The sequence below is a fragment of the Balaenoptera borealis genome (assembly GCF_965194805.1).
Source record: "Balaenoptera borealis genome assembly, chromosome: 3".
Lineage (NCBI taxonomy): Eukaryota > Metazoa > Chordata > Mammalia > Artiodactyla > Balaenopteridae > Balaenoptera > Balaenoptera borealis.
The window spans coordinates 128,562,843-128,583,844 of record NC_138866.1 but is presented as its reverse complement, the minus strand read 5'-3'; positions in this window follow the sequence as shown (position 1 = coordinate 128,583,844).

The window sequence follows — 21,002 nt, the reverse complement described above, 5'->3', positions numbered from 1 at the left end:
AGAGAACATGATTTTTGGGAACACTTAACCTGGGCGTGAGCCTGGAACCTGCTTCCCAAGTACCACTATCCCTTACCGAAAACTGATTGTGTGTCTCACAGCACGACTGAAGGAAGTTACTCACGTACATTGCTCGGTGTGTGAGACGCTGTATGTGTGTATTCACACGTGTGGGCGTGTGTGACTGTGACTGTGCACGAGGATGCGTTTGTGGATACCTGTGTGTGCCGCTAAACACGCGTCTTGGTCTCTGGGTGTCCCTGTGGCCCTCTGCAGACGCCTCTAACAGTAAACGTCATAGTTTATACACAGCACCCTGGTTGGACCCCCAACTGAAAGGAGAAAGACCCCTGTCAGCTTCATGAGGCCACATGCGAACTTTGAACCCCAGGCTGTCAAAATAGGCCACAGACTCCCGCTCTCCCACAGCCACGCCTTCTGACCAAAGCACAAAGACTGGACGAGACCTCCCTCCCGGCCGTGGGTGTCACACCTATGTGGACCTGGAGATCCTGCCACCTACCACCACATCTGATGTGCCCTTGGGGTCACTCCCAGTGCTCCCGGAAGCAAGGTAACCTCCCATGGGCAGGCTGACACCGACCTGCAGTTGCCGACAGGCAAGATGCAGCCTGGCACTTCTCAAGGGGTTAACGGACTTCGGCCCAAGTGTCTCATCTCGCCACCTAGACCAAATCACTTCCCATGACCCCGTGGGAATGCCCTCAATGGGAAGTGTTGGGCTTCAGCAACCATGACACAGGTTGGAACCCCACAGCGGAAATTAGGCCACCTTCCCGGACACGTATAGGCAAGCTTCCAACTGGTAGGCTTTGCGGCCCTGACCACTGAGGAAACGCTCAAACGCTACACAGCCTCGTCCTAAGTGCCCTCCTCCTGCCTGCAGGGCGACTCGACTCTACTTGAAGCCACAGACATCATGTGAACACGGAGACACTGAACAGCAGGGAAGACACACCGCAAGCCTGTCTGCTTTGATGACGCCCACCCCACCCCATGCATCCTGGCAATTCTCCACTGCCACAGCGACACTACCGAGGCACTCACAGTGATCAAAGGCACTGTCCCCGATGACCACAGACAGACTTTCAACGGAAAACCTTTGCCACACGAGGGGACCTGGAAACTTGAAAGGGCACAGTGGCTGTCCACGACAGTGCGCCTGGCGTCGCAACAGTGCCCCCACCTCTGTCCCCACAACGGACTGCTCCAGGTAAACCTCTGGCTGTTCGCAAGCCGAGTCATGCCCCCCCGGGAGAAGCACTTTCGCTTTACACATTCCCAAACAAGGTAACAAAGAGGCCAAAGGGGATGTTCGCATAACTAAACATCCTCCAAGGAGGCCAGCAGAGACGCGTCACCATGTCAATCTTCTTTACGTCTCTCAAGACGCCCTTTGGGTGTCTGTCCTCTGGCAATGGGATTCCAACTCTACACAGGTTACCTACCTCACCTCATCCACTTGAACTGCCAAAGCCTTCCCCTCCATAGGCAGCTGATGCCAGCCAATCACGAACATGACACATCCTTGGGAAGCCGAGGCCAGCACCTGCAACCCAATTATGATAGCCTATTCCACGACATCACAAAGGACATGTCCTCATCTTCCCTTCCCTTCCTGTACGGGCCATCAGTGATCCACGCAGGTTTCAATTCAGCACTCATTCCTCTCCCCACTCCATGATGACCCACTTGGCATCAACACTGTGCTGGGAGTTAAAGTAGAGAAGCAAACAAGGGCAGCAGCGAGGCCTAATCCATCAGCCCCTTTCCGCCGATGCCCAACCGAGCTCACCCCTGCCCATTGCTCCAGCCTCACTAGGCACTCAAGAAGCTCACCGTGAAAAACGCAAGAACAGGGAGGGCCACAGGCCTGGCCTGAGGTTCCAGGCACCAACCAGGGACGCTTGCTCATTTTGGCTTCCAGAATCAACCCCCAAAATGGCATGCACGAAGCGTGATCCTGGCCAAAACTCACCTCCCAACTGCAAGCTAACTGGGCCTAGACCAGCACACACTCTGACTCTTAAGACCAGCAGGAGAGCCTGCCCCCTCGCATTCCCTCAACAGCCATTCAGCAGGGACCCGGGATTCACAGATAACACAGCTTATGTGCAGACACGGTCAACCCTCAGACAGGAGCCCCTCCAATACTGGAGTCCTTGGTGGTGTTTGCATGCATGTCAGCGGAAGACGCTGGCCCTCATTCCTAACTGTCCTCTCCCCCTGAGAGAGGAAACGTGCTGAACCTCAGTTTCGATGACGAGACGGTAGAGTGTTCTCACTCATTTGGCTCAGATTTTCCAAGGAATGCATGCAAGGGTGTCATCATCAATCCAAGCACATGCTGGGACGCTGCAGAACACAACCGGAGTCTGCGCGGGACTCTGTACAGGAGCCATGAGCCTGGGCTACCCCAAAAGCCTGGAGAATCCACAGCCCTCAGGCCACTCAGCAAGGGGAACAATCAATCCACTCTTGCAGCCATTGGGCCCGTCTGAGGAAAACCTAATATCTAACGGCACATCTTGGGGTGCTTGAATACCTAACATCCTGACTTATCCACGACCACGCTCGGGGACATGGGCCCGCCTCACTTTTTCCAGTTCTTCTTAGCACCTCCAGTCATCAGAGCACACGAAGGTCTTCTTGTTTGTGCCGACGGCCAGCCTTTCCCAGCAACTGCACCTGAGAAGTGGACAGAAATCACCGAGGCTTCATAAGTGGACCGGTGTCCTCACAGGACATGATCCATAAAAACAGTTACCTGGCCTTGAGCTCTGAAACTGCTTCCCAAGGACCTCTAACCCTTACCGAGAATTGACTGCATGTCTGATAGTACGACTGCAGGAAGTTACGCACATATGTTGGCCGGTGTCTGAGAGGCTGTATGTGTGTGTTCACACGTGTGGGCGTGTGTGACTGTGACTGCGCATGCGGACATGCTTGTGGGTTCCTCTGTGTGCCGCTGCATACGCGTCTTGGTCTCTGTGTGTCCCTATGGCCCTGTGAAGAGGAGTCCAACAATAAAAGAAATAGTTTATACACAGCACCCTGGTTAGACCCCTAACTGAAAGGAGAAAGAATCCTGTCAGCTTTAAGAGGCCGCAGACACACTTTGACCCCCAGGGGCTGTTGAAATAGTCCACGGACTCCCGCTCTCCTACAGCCACGCCTTCTGACCAAAACACAAAGCCTCGACGAGACCTGCCTCCGGGCCTTGGCTGTGACATCGACATGCACCTCGAGACTCTGTCAGCTACCAGTATATCTGATGGGCATTTGAGGTCACTCGCAGCACTTCCGGAAGCAAGGGAACTCCCATGGTCGGGCCGACACCGACCGGCAGCTGTCTACTGCCAAGATGCAGTCTGAAAACACTCAAGGGGCTAACGAACGTGGGCCCACGTGCCACTTCTCGCCAACTAGGCCTAATCACTTTCCATTGACCCGTGGGAATGCCCACCACAGGAAGGGGTGGGCTTCAGCCACCATGACCCATGTCGGATCCCCACGGCGGAAACTAGTCCACATTACCAGCCACGTCTCAGGCAGCTCCCATCTTGAATGTTCGCGGCCCTGACCCCTAAGGAAACGCTCAAACCCTTGAAAGCCTCGTCCTACATGCCCTCCTCCAGCCCACAGGGCGACACGACCCTACTGGAAACCACAAACATCTTCAGAACACGGGAACACTGAACACCAGGGAAGACAGACCGCAAGCCTGTCTCCTTCGTTGATGCTGATCCCACACCATGCATCCTGGAAATTCTCCACTGCCACAGTGACACTACCGAGTAACTCACAGAGATCAAAGGCATGGTCCCCGAGGACCACAGACAGACTTTCAAAGGAAGACCTCTGCCATGCGAGGGAACTTGGAAGCCTGAAAGGGAACAGTGGCTGGCCACGGCAGCACAGCAGGCATGGCAATGGGGCCCCCATCTCTGCCCCACCAATGGACTGCTCCAGATAAACCTCTGGCTGTTCGAAAGTCCTGCGTGCTACACCGGCCGGTCGCGTCATTCCCCCACGGGAGAAACACTTTCGCTTTACACATTGCCAAACAAGGGAACAAAGCGGCCAAAGGGGATGTTCGCATAACTCAACTACCTGCAAGGAGACCGGCACAGACGCCTCACCGTGTCGATCTTCTCTACTTCCCGCAAGACACCCTTTGGGTGTCATTCCTCGGGCAACGGGATCGCAACTCTACACAGCTTACCTACCTCAACTCACCCACTTGAACTGCCAAAGCCATCCGCTCCATAGGCAGCTTATGCCAGCCCATCACGAACAAGACACAGTCGTGGGAAGCCGAGGCCAGCGCCTGCAACCCAATGATGACAACCCATCCCACGACATCACACAGGACCTTTCCTCATGATACCTTACCTTTCTCTCCAGGCCAGCAGCCACCAGCCAGGCTGAAATGCTTTACTCGATCCACACCCCACTCCACGAAGATCCACTTAGCGCCAACAGTGTGCCGGCAACTTCAGCAGAGGAGCTGACAGGGGCAGCACTGAGGCCTAAACCATCAGCCCCCTTCCGCCATCGCCCAACTCCAGCCCACGCCCGCCCACTGCTCCAGCCACACGGGGCAGTCAAGAACCTCACTGCACGAAACACAACAACACAGAGGGCCACAGGCCTGGCCTGAGGCTCCAGGCTCCAACCAGGGAAGCTTGCTCATGTTGGCTTCCATAATCAACCTCGGAAGCAGCATGCACAAAGTGTGATCCTGTCCAAAAATCACCTCTCCAAGATGCAAGCTTACTGGGTCTATACCAGAACACACTCCGACCCTGAAGACTAGCAGGAAAGCCTGCCCTCTTGCATTCCCTCAACGGCCTTTTAGCAGGGACCGGGGATTCATAGATGACCCAGCTTATGGGCAGACATGGTCGACCCTCAGACAGGAGCCCCTCCAATGCTGGAGCCCTTAGTGGGGTTTGCATGCCTGTCAGCAGGGGACGTTGGCCCTCACTCCTAACTGTCCCATACTCCCGAGACAGGAAACGTGCTGGACCTCAGTTTCGATGAGGAGACGGTAGAGCGTTCTCACTCATTTTGTTCAGATTTTCCAAGGAATGCATACAAGGGTGTCATCATCGATCCAAGCACATGCTGGGACGCTGCAGAACACAAAAGGGAAGGCCGTGGGTCTCTGCAGAGGAGCCATGACCTGGAAGTACTCCAACTGCCTGGGGAATCCACAGTCCTCAGGCCACTCAGCAAGACCACCAATCAATCCACCCTTGCAACCATTGGGGCCATCTGTGGAAATCCTAATATCCAATGGCACATCTTAGTATGGGTGAATGCCTACCGTCCTGAGCTATCCACAGCCTTGCTCGGCAACGTGCACCCGCCCCACTTTGTCCAGTTCTCCTTAGCACATCCAGTCATCAGACAACGCGAAGGTCTTCTTCTCTTTGCCGACAGCCAGCCTTACTCTGCAACTGCACCTGAGAAGTGGACAGAAATCAGGCAGGTTTCTGAATTGCACAAGGGTCCTCAGAGAACATGATTTTTGGGAACACTTAACCTGGGCGTGAGCCTGGAACCTGCTTCCCAAGTACCACTATCCCTTACCGAAAACTGATTGTGTGTCTCACAGCACGACTGAAGGAAGTTACTCACGTACATTGCTCGGTGTGTGAGACGCTGTATGTGTGTATTCACACGTGTGGGCGTGTGTGACTGTGACTGTGCACGAGGATGCGTTTGTGGATACCTGTGTGTGCCGCTAAACACGCGTCTTGGTCTCTGGGTGTCCCTGTGGCCCTCTGCAGACGCCTCTAACAGTAAACGTCATAGTTTATACACAGCACCCTGGTTGGACCCCCAACTGAAAGGAGAAAGACCCCTGTCAGCTTCATGAGGCCACATGCGAACTTTGAACCCCAGGCTGTCAAAATAGGCCACAGACTCCCGCTCTCCCACAGCCACGCCTTCTGACCAAAGCACAAAGACTGGACGAGACCTCCCTCCCGGCCGTGGGTGTCACACCTATGTGGACCTGGAGATCCTGCCACCTACCACCACATCTGATGTGCCCTTGGGGTCACTCCCAGTGCTCCCGGAAGCAAGGTAACCTCCCATGGGCAGGCTGACACCGACCTGCAGTTGCCGACAGGCAAGATGCAGCCTGGCACTTCTCAAGGGGTTAACGGACTTCGGCCCAAGTGTCTCATCTCGCCACCTAGACCAAATCACTTCCCATGACCCCGTGGGAATGCCCTCAATGGGAAGTGTTGGGCTTCAGCAACCATGACACAGGTTGGAACCCCACAGCGGAAATTAGGCCACCTTCCCGGACACGTATAGGCAAGCTTCCAACTGGTAGGCTTTGCGGCCCTGACCACTGAGGAAACGCTCAAACGCTACACAGCCTCGTCCTAAGTGCCCTCCTCCTGCCTGCAGGGCGACTCGACTCTACTTGAAGCCACAGACATCATGTGAACACGGAGACACTGAACAGCAGGGAAGACACACCGCAAGCCTGTCTGCTTTGATGACGCCCACCCCACCCCATGCATCCTGGCAATTCTCCACTGCCACAGCGACACTACCGAGGCACTCACAGTGATCAAAGGCACTGTCCCCGACGACCACAGACAGACTTTCAACGGAAAACCTTTGCCACACGAGGGGACCTGGAAACTTGAAAGGGCACAGTGGCTGTCCACGACAGTGCGCCTGGCGTCGCAACAGTGCCCCCACCTCTGTCCCCACAAGGGACTGCTCCAGGTAAACCTCTGGCTGTTCGCAAGCCGAGTCATGCCCCCCCGGGAGAAGCACTTTCGCTTTACACATTCCCAAACAAGGTAACAAAGAGGCCAAAGGGGATGTTCGCATAACTAAACATCCTCCAAGGAGGCCAGCAGAGACGCGTCACCATGTCAATCTTCTTTACGTCTCTCAAGACGCCCTTTGGGTGTCTGTCCTCTGGCAATGGGATTCCAACTCTACACAGGTTACCTACCTCACCTCATCCACTTGAACTGCCAAAGCCTTCCCCTCCATAGGCAGCTGATGCCAGCCAATCACGAACATGACACATCCTTGGGAAGCCGAGGCCAGCACCTGCAACCCAATTATGATAGCCTATTCCACGACATCACAAAGGACATGTCCTCATCTTCCCTTCCCTTCCTGTACGGGCCATCAGTGATCCACGCAGGTTTCAATTCAGCACTCATTCCTCTCCCCACTCCACGATGACCCACTTGGCATCAACACTGTGCCGGGAGTTAAAGTAGAGAAGCAAACAAGGGCAGCAGCGAGGCCTAATCCATCAGCCCCTTTCCGCCGATGCCCAACCGAGCTCACCCCTGCCCATTGCTCCAGCCTCACTAGGCACTCAAGAAGCTCACCGTGAAAAACGCAAGAACAGGGAGGGCCACAGGCCTGGCCTGAGGTTCCAGGCACCAACCAGGGACGCTTGCTCATTTTGGCTTCCAGAATCAACCCCCAAAATGGCATGCACGAAGCGTGATCCTGGCCAAAACTCACCTCCCAACTGCAAGCTAACTGGGCCTAGACCAGCACACACTCTGACTCTTAAGACCAGCAGGAGAGCCTGCCCCCTCGCATTCCCTCAACAGCCATTCAGCAGGGACCCGGGATTCACAGATAACACAGCTTATGTGCAGACACGGTCAACCCTCAGACAGGAGCCCCTCCAATACTGGAGTCCTTGGTGGTGTTTGCATGCATGTCAGCGGAAGACGCTGGCCCTCATTCCTAACTGTCCTCTCCCCCTGAGAGAGGAAACGTGCTGAACCTCAGTTTCGATGACGAGACGGTAGAGTGTTCTCACTCATTTGGCTCAGATTTTCCAAGGAATGCATGCAAGGGTGTCATCATCAATCCAAGCACATGCTGGGACGCTGCAGAACACAACCGGAGTCTGCGCGGGACTCTGTACAGGAGCCATGAGCCTGGGCTACCCCAAAAGGCTGGAGAATCCACAGCCCTCAGGCCACTCAGCAAGGGGAACAATCAATCCACTCTTGCAGCCATTGGGCCCATCTGAGGAAAACCTAATATCTAACGGCACATCTTGGGGTGCTTGAATACCTACCATCCTGAGTTATCCACGACCACGCTCGGGGACATGGGCCCGCCTCACTTTTTCCAGTTCTTCTTAGCACCTCCAGTCATCAGAGCACACGAAGGTCTTCTTGTTTGTGCCGACGGCCAGCCTTTCCCAGCAACTGCACCTGAGAAGTGGACAGAAATCACCGAGGCTTCATAAGTGGACCGGTGTCCTCACAGGACATGATCCATAAAAACAGTTACCTGGCCTTGAGCTCTGAAACTGCTTCCCAAGGACCTCTAACCCTTACCGAGAATTGACTGCATGTCTGATAGTACGACTGCAGGAAGTTACGCACATATGCTGGCCGGTGTCTGAGAGGCTGTATGTGTGTGTTCACACGTGTGGGCGTGTGTGACTGTGACTGCGCATGCGGACATGCTTGTGGGTTCCTCTGTGTGCCGCTGCATACGCGTCTTGGTCTCTGTGTGTCCCTATGGCCCTGTGAAGAGGAGTCCAACAATAAAAGAAATAGTTTATACACAGCACCCTGGTTAGACCCCTAACTGAAAGGAGAAAGAATCCTGTCAGCTTTAAGAGGCCGCAGACACACTTTGACCCCCAGGGGCTGTTGAAATAGTCCACGGACTCCCGCTCTCCTACAGCCACGCCTTCTGACCAAAACACAAAGCCTCGACGAGACCTGCCTCCGGGCCTTGGCTGTGACATCGACATGCACCTCGAGACTCTGTCAGCTACCAGTATATCTGATGGGCATTTGGGGTCACTCGCAGCACTTCCGGAAGCAAGGGAACTCCCATGGTCGGGCCGACACCGACCGGCAGCTGTCTACTGCCAAGATGCAGTCTGAAAACACTCAAGGGGCTAACGAACGTGGGCCCACGTGCCACTTCTCGCCAACTAGGCCTAATCACTTTCCATTGACCCGTGGGAATGCCGACCACAGGAAGGGGTGGGCTTCAGCCACCATGACCCATGTCGGATCCCCACGGCGGAAACTAGTCCACATTCCCAGCCACGTCTCAGGCAGCTCCCATCTTGAATGTTCGCGGCCCTGACCCCTAAGGAAACGCTCAAACCCTTGAAAGCCTCGTCCTACATGCCCTCCTCCAGCCCACAGGGCGACACGACCCTACTGGAAACCACAAACATCTTCAGAACACGGGAACACTGAACACCAGGGAAGACAGACCGCAAGCCTGTCTCCTTCGTTGATGCTGATCCCACACCATGCATCCTGGAAATTCTCCACTGCCACAGTGACACTACCGAGTAACTCACAGAGATCAAAGGCATGGTCCCCGAGGACCACAGACAGACTTTCAAAGGAAGACCTCTGCCATGCGAGGGAACTTGGAAGCCTGAAAGGGAACAGTGGCTGGCCACGGCAGCACAGCAGGCATGGCAATGGGGCCCCCATCTCTGCCCCACCAATGGACTGCTCCAGATAAACCTCTGGCTGTTCGAAAGTCCTGCGTGCTACACCGGCCGGTCGCGTCATTCCCCCACGGGAGAAACACTTTCGCTTTACACATTGCCAAACAAGGGAACAAAGCGGCCAAAGGGGATGTTCGCATAACTCAACTACCTGCAAGGAGGCCGGCACAGACGCCTCACCATGTCGATCTTCTCTACTTCCCGCAAGACACCCTTTGGGTGTCATTCCTCGGGCAACGGGATCGCAACTCTACACAGCTTACCTACCTCAACTCACCCACTTGAACTGCCAAAGCCATCCGCTCCATAGGCAGCTTATGCCAGCCCATCACGAACAAGACACAGTCGTGGGAAGCCGAGGCCAGCGCCTGCAACCCAATGATGACAACCCATCCCACGACATCACACAGGACCTTTCCTCATGATACCTTACCTTTCTCTCCAGGCCAGCAGCCACCAGCCAGGCTGAAATGCTTTACTCGATCCACACCCCACTCCACGAAGATCCACTTAGCGCCAACAGTGTGCCGGCAACTTCAGCAGAGGAGCTGACAGGGGCAGCACTGAGGCCTAAACCATCAGCCCCCTTCCGCCATCGCCCAACTCCAGCCCACGCCCGCCCACTGCTCCAGCCACACGGGGCAGTCAAGAACCTCACTGCACGAAACACAACAACACAGAGGGCCACAGGCCTGGCCTGAGGCTCCAGGCTCCAACCAGGGAAGCTTGCTCATGTTGGCTTCCATAATCAACCTCGGAAGCAGCATGCACAAAGTGTGATCCTGTCCAAAAATCACCTCTCCAAGATGCAAGCTTACTGGGTCTATACCAGAACACACTCCGACCCTGAAGACTAGCAGGAAAGCCTGCCCTCTTGCATTCCCTCAACGGCCTTTTAGCAGGGACCGGGGATTCATAGATGACCCAGCTTATGGGCAGACATGGTCGACCCTCAGACAGGAGCCCCTCCAATGCTGGAGCCCTTAGTGGGGTTTGCATGCCTGTCAGCAGGGGACGTTGGCCCTCACTCCTAACTGTCCCATACTCCCGAGACAGGAAACGTGCTGGACCTCAGTTTCGATGAGGAGACGGTAGAGCGTTCTCACTCATTTTGTTCAGATTTTCCAAGGAATGCATACAAGGGTGTCATCATCGATCCAAGCACATGCTGGGACGCTGCAGAACACAAAAGGGAAGGCCGTGGGTCTCTGCAGAGGAGCCATGACCTGGAAGTACTCCAACTGCCTGGGGAATCCACAGTCCTCAGGCCACTCAGCAAGACCACCAATCAATCCACCCTTGCAACCATTGGGGCCATCTGTGGAAATCCTAATATCCAATGGCACATCTTAGTATGGGTGAATGCCTACCGTCCTGAGCTATCCACAGCCTTGCTCGGCAACGTGCACCCGCCCCACTTTGTCCAGTTCTCCTTAGCACATCCAGTCATCAGACAACGCGAAGGTCTTCTTCTCTTTGCCGACAGCCAGCCTTACTCTGCAACTGCACCTGAGAAGTGGACAGAAATCAGGCAGGTTTCTGAATTGCACAAGGGTCCTCAGAGAACATGATTTTTGGGAACACTTAACCTGGGCGTGAGCCTGGAACCTGCTTCCCAAGTACCACTATCCCTTACCGAAAACTGATTGTGTGTCTCACAGCACGACTGAAGGAAGTTACTCACGTACATTGCTCGGTGTGTGAGACGCTGTATGTGTGTATTCACACGTGTGGGCGTGTGTGACTGTGACTGTGCACGAGGATGCGTTTGTGGATACCTGTGTGTGCCGCTAAACACGCGTCTTGGTCTCTGGGTGTCCCTGTGGCCCTCTGCAGACGCCTCTAACAGTAAACGTCATAGTTTATACACAGCACCCTGGTTGGACCCCCAACTGAAAGGAGAAAGACCCCTGTCAGCTTCATGAGGCCACATGCGAACTTTGAACCCCAGGCTGTCAAAATAGGCCACAGACTCCCGCTCTCCCACAGCCACGCCTTCTGACCAAAGCACAAAGACTGGACGAGACCTCCCTCCCGGCCGTGGGTGTCACACCTATGTGGACCTGGAGATCCTGCCACCTACCACCACATCTGATGTGCCCTTGGGGTCACTCCCAGTGCTCCCGGAAGCAAGGTAACCTCCCATGGGCAGGCTGACACCGACCTGCAGTTGCCGACAGGCAAGATGCAGCCTGGCACTTCTCAAGGGGTTAACGGACTTCGGCCCAAGTGTCTCATCTCGCCACCTAGACCAAATCACTTCCCATGACCCCGTGGGAATGCCCTCAATGGGAAGTGTTGGGCTTCAGCAACCATGACACAGGTTGGAACCCCACAGCGGAAATTAGGCCACCTTCCCGGACACGTATAGGCAAGCTTCCAACTGGTAGGCTTTGCGGCCCTGACCACTGAGGAAACGCTCAAACGCTACACAGCCTCGTCCTAAGTGCCCTCCTCCTGCCTGCAGGGCGACTCGACTCTACTTGAAGCCACAGACATCATGTGAACACGGAGACACTGAACAGCAGGGAAGACACACCGCAAGCCTGTCTGCTTTGATGATGCCCACCCCACCCCATGCATCCTGGCAATTCTCCACTGCCACAGCGACACTACCGAGGCACTCACAGTGATCAAAGGCACTGTCCCCGACGACCACAGACAGACTTTCAACGGAAAACCTTTGCCACACGAGGGGACCTGGAAACTTGAAAGGGCACAGTGGCTGTCCACGACAGTGCGCCTGGCGTCGCAACAGTGCCCCCACCTCTGTCCCCACAAGGGACTGCTCCAGGTAAACCTCTGGCTGTTCGCAAGCCGAGTCATGCCCCCCCGGGAGAAGCACTTTCGCTTTACACATTCCCAAACAAGGTAACAAAGAGGCCAAAGGGGATGTTCGCATAACTAAACATCCTCCAAGGAGGCCAGCAGAGACGCGTCACCATGTCAATCTTCTTTACGTCTCTCAAGACGCCCTTTGGGTGTCTGTCCTCTGGCAATGGGATTCCAACTCTACACAGGTTACCTACCTCACCTCATCCACTTGAACTGCCAAAGCCTTCCCCTCCATAGGCAGCTGATGCCAGCCAATCACGAACATGACACATCCTTGGGAAGCCGAGGCCAGCACCTGCAACCCAATTATGATAGCCTATTCCACGACATCACAAAGGACATGTCCTCATCTTCCCTTCCCTTCCTGTACGGGCCATCAGTGATCCACGCAGGTTTCAATTCAGCACTCATTCCTCTCCCCACTCCACGATGACCCACTTGGCATCAACACTGTGCCGGGAGTTAAAGTAGAGAAGCAAACAAGGGCAGCAGCGAGGCCTAATCCATCAGCCCCTTTCCGCCGATGCCCAACCGAGCTCACCCCTGCCCATTGCTCCAGCCTCACTAGGCACTCAAGAAGCTCACCGTGAAAAACGCAAGAACAGGGAGGGCCACAGGCCTGGCCTGAGGTTCCAGGCACCAACCAGGGACGCTTGCTCATTTTGGCTTCCAGAATCAACCCCCAAAATGGCATGCACGAAGCGTGATCCTGGCCAAAACTCACCTCCCAACTGCAAGCTAACTGGGCCTAGACCAGCACACACTCTGACTCTTAAGACCAGCAGGAGAGCCTGCCCCCTCGCATTCCCTCAACAGCCATTCAGCAGGGACCCGGGATTCACAGATAACACAGCTTATGTGCAGACACGGTCAACCCTCAGACAGGAGCCCCTCCAATACTGGAGTCCTTGGTGGTGTTTGCATGCATGTCAGCGGAAGACGCTGGCCCTCATTCCTAACTGTCCTCTCCCCCTGAGAGAGGAAACGTGCTGAACCTCAGTTTCGATGACGAGACGGTAGAGTGTTCTCACTCATTTGGCTCAGATTTTCCAAGGAATGCATGCAAGGGTGTCATCATCAATCCAAGCACATGCTGGGACGCTGCAGAACACAACCGGAGTCTGCGCGGGACTCTGTACAGGAGCCATGAGCCTGGGCTACCCCAAAAGGCTGGAGAATCCACAGCCCTCAGGCCACTCAGCAAGGGGAACAATCAATCCACTCTTGCAGCCATTGGGCCCGTCTGAGGAAAACCTAATATCTAACGGCACATCTTGGGGTGCTTGAATACCTACCATCCTGAGTTATCCACGACCACGCTCGGGGACATGGGCCCGCCTCACTTTTTCCAGTTCTTCTTAGCACCTCCAGTCATCAGAGCACACGAAGGTCTTCTTGTTTGTGCCGACGGCCAGCCTTTCCCAGCAACTGCACCTGAGAAGTGGACAGAAATCACCGAGGCTTCATAAGTGGACCGGTGTCCTCACAGGACATGATCCATAAAAACAGTTACCTGGCCTTGAGCTCTGAAACTGCTTCCCAAGGACCTCTAACCCTTACCGAGAATTGACTGCATGTCTGATAGTACGACTGCAGGAAGTTACGCACATATGCTGGCCGGTGTCTGAGAGGCTGTATGTGTGTGTTCACACGTGTGGGCGTGTGTGACTGTGACTGCGCATGCGGACATGCTTGTGGGTTCCTCTGTGTGCCGCTGCATACGCGTCTTGGTCTCTGTGTGTCCCTATGGCCCTGTGAAGAGGAGTCCAACAATAAAAGAAATAGTTTATACACAGCACCCTGGTTAGACCCCTAACTGAAAGGAGAAAGAATCCTGTCAGCTTTAAGAGGCCGCAGACACACTTTGACCCCCAGGGGCTGTTGAAATAGTCCACGGACTCCCGCTCTCCTACAGCCACGCCTTCTGACCAAAACACAAAGCCTCGACGAGACCTGCCTCCGGGCCTTGGCTGTGACATCGACATGCACCTCGAGACTCTGTCAGCTACCAGTATATCTGATGGGCATTTGGGGTCACTCGCAGCACTTCCGGAAGCAAGGGAACTCCCATGGTCGGGCCGACACCGACCGGCAGCTGTCTACTGCCAAGATGCAGTCTGAAAACACTCAAGGGGCTAACGAACGTGGGCCCACGTGCCACTTCTCGCCAACTAGGCCTAATCACTTTCCATTGACCCGTGGGAATGCCGACCACAGGAAGGGGTGGGCTTCAGCCACCATGACCCATGTCGGATCCCCACGGCGGAAACTAGTCCACATTCCCAGCCACGTCTCAGGCAGCTCCCATCTTGAATGTTCGCGGCCCTGACCCCTAAGGAAACGCTCAAACCCTTGAAAGCCTCGTCCTACATGCCCTCCTCCAGCCCACAGGGCGACACGACCCTACTGGAAACCACAAACATCTTCAGAACACGGGAACACTGAACACCAGGGAAGACAGACCGCAAGCCTGTCTCCTTCGTTGATGCTGATCCCACACCATGCATCCTGGAAATTCTCCACTGCCACAGTGACACTACCGAGTAACTCACAGAGATCAAAGGCATGGTCCCCGAGGACCACAGACAGACTTTCAAAGGAAGACCTCTGCCATGCGAGGGAACTTGGAAGCCTGAAAGGGAACAGTGGCTGGCCACGGCAGCACAGCAGGCATGGCAATGGGGCCCCCATCTCTGCCCCACCAATGGACTGCTCCAGATAAACCTCTGGCTGTTCGAAAGTCCTGTGTGCTACACCGGCCGGTCGCGTCATTCCCCCACGGGAGAAACACTTTCGCTTTACACATTGCCAAACAAGGGAACAAAGCGGCCAAAGGGGATGTTCGCATAACTCAACTACCTGCAAGGAGGCCGGCACAGACGCCTCACCATGTCGATCTTCTCTACTTCCCGCAAGACACCCTTTGGGTGTCATTCCTCGGGCAACGGGATCGCAACTCTACACAGCTTACCTACCTCAACTCACCCACTTGAACTGCCAAAGCCATCCGCTCCATAGGCAGCTTATGCCAGCCCATCACGAACAAGACACAGTCGTGGGAAGCCGAGGCCAGCGCCTGCAACCCAATGATGACAACCCATCCCACGACATCACACAGGACCTTTCCTCATGATACCTTACCTTTCTCTCCAGGCCAGCAGCCACCAGCCAGGCTGAAATGCTTTACTCGATCCACACCCCACTCCACGAAGATCCACTTAGCGCCAACAGTGTGCCGGCAACTTCAGCAGAGGAGCTGACAGGGGCAGCACTGAGGCCTAAACCATCAGCCCCCTTCCGCCATCGCCCAACTCCAGCCCACGCCCGCCCACTGCTCCAGCCACACGGGGCAGTCAAGAACCTCACTGCACGAAACACAACAACACAGAGGGCCACAGGCCTGGCCTGAGGCTCCAGGCTCCAACCAGGGAAGCTTGCTCATGTTGGCTTCCATAATCAACCTCGGAAGCAGCATGCACAAAGTGTGATCCTGTCCAAAAATCACCTCTCCAAGCTGCAAGCTTACTGGGTCTATACCAGAACACACTCCGACCCTGAAGACTAGCAGGAAAGCCTGCCCTCTTGCATTCCCTCAACGGCCTTTTAGCAGGGACCGGGGATTCATAGATGACCCAGCTTATGGGCAGACATGGTCGACCCTCAGACAGGAGCCCCTCCAATGCTGGAGCCCTTAGTGGGGTTTGCATGCCTGTCAGCAGGGGACGTTGGCCCTCACTCCTAACTGTCCCATACTCCCGAGACAGGAAACGTGCTGGACCTCAGTTTCGATGAGGAGACGGTAGAGCGTTCTCACTCATTTTGTTCAGATTTTCCAAGGAATGCATACAAGGGTGTCATCATCGATCCAAGCACATGCTGGGACGCTGCAGAACACAAAAGGGAAGGCCGTGGGTCTCTGCAGAGGAGCCATGACCTGGAAGTACTCCAACTGCCTGGGGAATCCACAGTCCTCAGGCCACTCAGCAAGACCACCAATCAATCCACCCTTGCAACCATTGGGGCCATCTGTGGAAATCCTAATATCCAATGGCACATCTTAGTATGGGTGAATGCCTACCGTCCTGAGCTATCCACAGCCTTGCTCGGCAACGTGCACCCGCCCCACTTTGTCCAGTTCTCCTTAGCACATCCAGTCATCAGACAACGCGAAGGTCTTCTTCTCTTTGCCGACAGCCAGCCTTACTCTGCAACTGCACCTGAGAAGTGGACAGAAATCAGGCAGGTTTCTGAATTGCACAAGGGTCCTCAGAGAACATGATTTTTGGGAACACTTAACCTGGGCGTGAGCCTGGAACCTGCTTCCCAAGTACCACTATCCCTTACCGAAAACTGATTGTGTGTCTCACAGCACGACTGAAGGAAGTTACTCACGTACATTGCTCGGTGTGTGAGACGCTGTATGTGTGTATTCACACGTGTGGGCGTGTGTGACTGTGACTGTGCACGAGGATGCGTTTGTGGATACCTGTGTGTGCCGCTAAACACGCGTCTTGGTCTCTGGGTGTCCCTGTGGCCCTCTGCAGACGCCTCTAACAGTAAACGTCATAGTTTATACACAGCACCCTGGTTGGACCCCCAACTGAAAGGAGAAAGACCCCTGTCAGCTTCATGAGGCCACATGCGAACTTTGAACCCCAGGCTGTCAAAATAGGCCACAGACTCCCGCTCTCCCACAGCCACGCCTTCTGACCAAAGCACAAAGACTGGACGAGACCTCCCTCCCGGCCGTGGGTGTCACACCTATGTGGACCTGGAGATCCTGCCACCTACCACCACATCTGATGTGCCCTTGGGGTCACTCCCAGTGCTCCCGGAAGCAAGGTAACCTCCCATGGGCAGGCTGACACCGACCTGCAGTTGCCGACAGGCAAGATGCAGCCTGGCACTTCTCAAGGGGTTAACGGACTTCGGCCCAAGTGTCTCATCTCACCACCTAGACCAAATCACTTCCCATGACCCCGTGGGAATGCCCTCAATGGGAAGTGTTGGGCTTCAGCAACCATGACACAGGTTGGAACCCCACAGCGGAAATTAGGCCACCTTCCCGGACACGTATAGGCAAGCTTCCAACTGGTAGGCTTTGCGGCCCTGACCACTGAGGAAACGCTCAAACGCTACACAGCCTCGTCCTAAGTGCCCTCCTCCTGCCTGCAGGGCGACTCGACTCTACTTGAAGCCACAGACATCATGTGAACACGGAGACACTGAACAGCAGGGAAGACACACCGCAAGCCTGTCTGCTTTGATGACGCCCACCCCACCCCATGCATCCTGGCAATTCTCCACTGCCACAGCGACACTACCGAGGCACTCACAGTGATCAAAGGCACTGTCCCCGATGACCACAGACAGACTTTCAACGGAAAACCTTTGCCACACGAGGGGACCTGGAAACTTGAAAGGGCACAGTGGCTGTCCACGACAGTGCGCCTGGCGTCGCAACAGTGCCCCCACCTCTGTCCCCACAACGGACTGCTCCAGGTAAACCTCTGGCTGTTCGCAAGCCGAGTCATGCCCCCCCGGGAGAAGCACTTTCGCTTTACACATTCCCAAACAAGGTAACAAAGAGGCCAAAGGGGATGTTCGCATAACTAAACATCCTCCAAGGAGGCCAGCAGAGATGCGTCACCATGTCAATCTTCTTTATGTCTCGCAAGACACCCTTTGGGTGTCTTTCCTCTGGCAATGGGATTCCAACTCTACACAGGTTACCTACCTCACCTCATCCACTTGAACTGCCAAAGCCTTCCCCTCCATAGGCAGCTGATGCCAGCCAATCACGAACATGACACATCCTTGGGAAGCCGAGGCCAGCACCTGCAACCCAATTATGATAGCCTATTCCACGACATCACAAAGGACATGTCCTCATCTTCCCTTCCCTTCCTGTACGGGCCATCAGTGATCCACGCAGGTTTCAATTCAGCACTCATTCCTCTCCCCACTCCACGATGACCCACTTGGCATCAACACTGTGCTGGGAGTTAAAGTAGAGAAGCAAACAAGGGCAGCAGCGAGGCCTAATCCATCAGCCCCTTTCCGCCGATGCCCAACCGAGCTCACCCCTGCCCATTGCTCCAGCCTCACTAGGCACTCAAGAAGCTCACCGTGAAAAACGCAAGAACAGGGAGGGCCACAGGCCTGGCCTGAGGTTCCAGGCACCAACCAGGGACGCTTGCTCATCTTGGCTTCCAGAATCAACCCCCAAAATGGCATGCACGAAGCGTGATCCTGGCCAAAACTCACCTCCCAACTGCAAGCTAACTGGGCCTAGACCAGCACACACTCTGACTCTTAAGACCAGCAGGAGAGCCTGCCCCCTCGCATTCCCTCAACAGCCATTCAGCAGGGACCCGGGATTCACAGATAACACAGCTTATGTGCAGACACGGTCAACCCTCAGACAGGAGCCCCTCCAATACTGGAGTCCTTGGTGGTGTTTGCATGCATGTCAGCGGAAGACGCTGGCCCTCATTCCTAACTGTCCTCTCCCCCTGAGAGAGGAAACGTGCTGAACCTCAGTTTCGATGACGAGACGGTAGAGTGTTCTCACTCATTTGGCTCAGATTTTCCAAGGAATGCATGCAAGGGTGTCATCATCAATCCAAGCACATGCTGGGACGCTGCAGAACACAACCGGAGTCTGCGCGGGACTCTGTACAGGAGCCATGAGCCTGGGCTACCCCAAAAGGCTGGAGAATCCACAGCCCTCAGGCCACTCAGCAAGGGGAACAATCAATCCACTCTTGCAGCCATTGGGCCCGTCTGAGGAAAACCTAATATCTAACGGCACATCTTGGGGTGCTTGAATACCTAACATCCTGACTTATCCACGACCACGCTCGGGGACATGGGCCCGCCTCACTTTTTCCAGTTCTTCTTAGCACCTCCAGTCATCAGAGCACACGAAGGTCTTCTTGTTTGTGCCGACGGCCAGCCTTTCCCAGCAACTGCACCTGAGAAGTGGACAGAAATCACCGAGGCTTCATAAGTGGACCGGTGTCCTCACAGGACATGATCCATAAAAACAGTTACCTGGCCTTGAGCTCTGAAACTGCTTCCCAAGGACCTCTAACCCTTACCGAGAATTGACTGCATGTCTGATAGTACGACTGCAGGAAGTTACGCACATATGTTGGCCGGTGTCTGAGAGGCTGTATGTGTGTGTTCACACGTGTGGGCGTGTGTGACTGTGACTGCGCATGCGGACATGCTTGTGGGTTCCTCTGTGTGCCGCTGCATACGCGTCTTGGTCTCTGTGTGTCCCTATGGCCCTGTGAAGAGGAGTCCAACAATAAAAGAAATAGTTTATACACAGCACCCTGGTTAGACCCCTAACTGAAAGGAGAAAGAATCCTGTCAGCTTTAAGAGGCCGCAGACACACTTTGACCCCCAGGGGCTGTTGAAATAGTCCACGGACTCCCGCTCTCCTACAGCCACGCCTTCTGACCAAAACACAAAGCCTCGACGAGACCTGCCTCCGGGCCTTGGCTGTGACATCGACATGCACCTCGAGACTCTGTCAGCTACCAGTATATCTGATGGGCATTTGAGGTCACTCGCAGCACTTCCGGAAGCAAGGGAACTCCCATGGTCGGGCCGACACCGACCGGCAGCTGTCTACTGCCAAGATGCAGTCTGAAAACACTCAAGGGGCTAACGAACGTGGGCCCACGTGCCACTTCTCGCCAACTAGGCCTAATCACTTTCCATTGACCCGTGGGAATGCCGACCACAGGAAGGGGTGGGCTTCAGCCACCATGACCCATGTCGGATCCCCACGGCGGAAACTAGTCCACATTCCCAGCCACGTCTCAGGCAGCTCCCATCTTGAATGTTCGCGGCCCTGACCCCTAAGGAAACGCTCAAACCCTTGAAAGCCTCGTCCTACATGCCCTCCTCCAGCCCACAGGGCGACACGACCCTACTGGAAACCACAAACATCTTCAGAACACGGGAACACTGAACACCAGGGAAGACAGACCGCAAGCCTGTCTCCTTCGTTGATGCTGATCCCACACCATGCATCCTGGAAATTCTCCACTGCCACAGTGACACTACCGAGTAACTCACAGAGATCAAAGGCATGGTCCCCGAGGACCACAGACAGACTTTCAAAGGAAGACCTCTGCCATGCGAGGGAACTTGGAAGCCTGAAAGGGAACAGTGGCTGGCCACGGCAGCACAGCAGGCATGGCAATGGGGCCCCCATCTCTGCCCCACCAATGGACTGCTCCAGATAAACCTCTGGCTGTTCGAAAGTCCTGCGTGCTACACCGGCCGGTCGCGTCATTCCCCCACGGGAGAAACACTTTCGCTTTACACATTGCCAAACAAGGGAACAAAGCGGCCAAAGGGGATGTTCGCATAACTCAACTACCTGCAAGGAGGCCGGCACAGACGCCTCACCATGTCGATCTTCTCTACTTCCCGCAAGACACCCTTTGGGTGTCATTCCTCGGGCAACGGGATCGCAACTCTACACAGCTTACCTACCTCAACTCACCCACTTGAACTGCCAAAGCCATCCGCTCCATAGGCAGCTTATGCCAGCCCATCACGAACAAGACACAGTCGTGGGAAGCCGAGGCCAGCGCCTGCAACCCAATGATGACAACC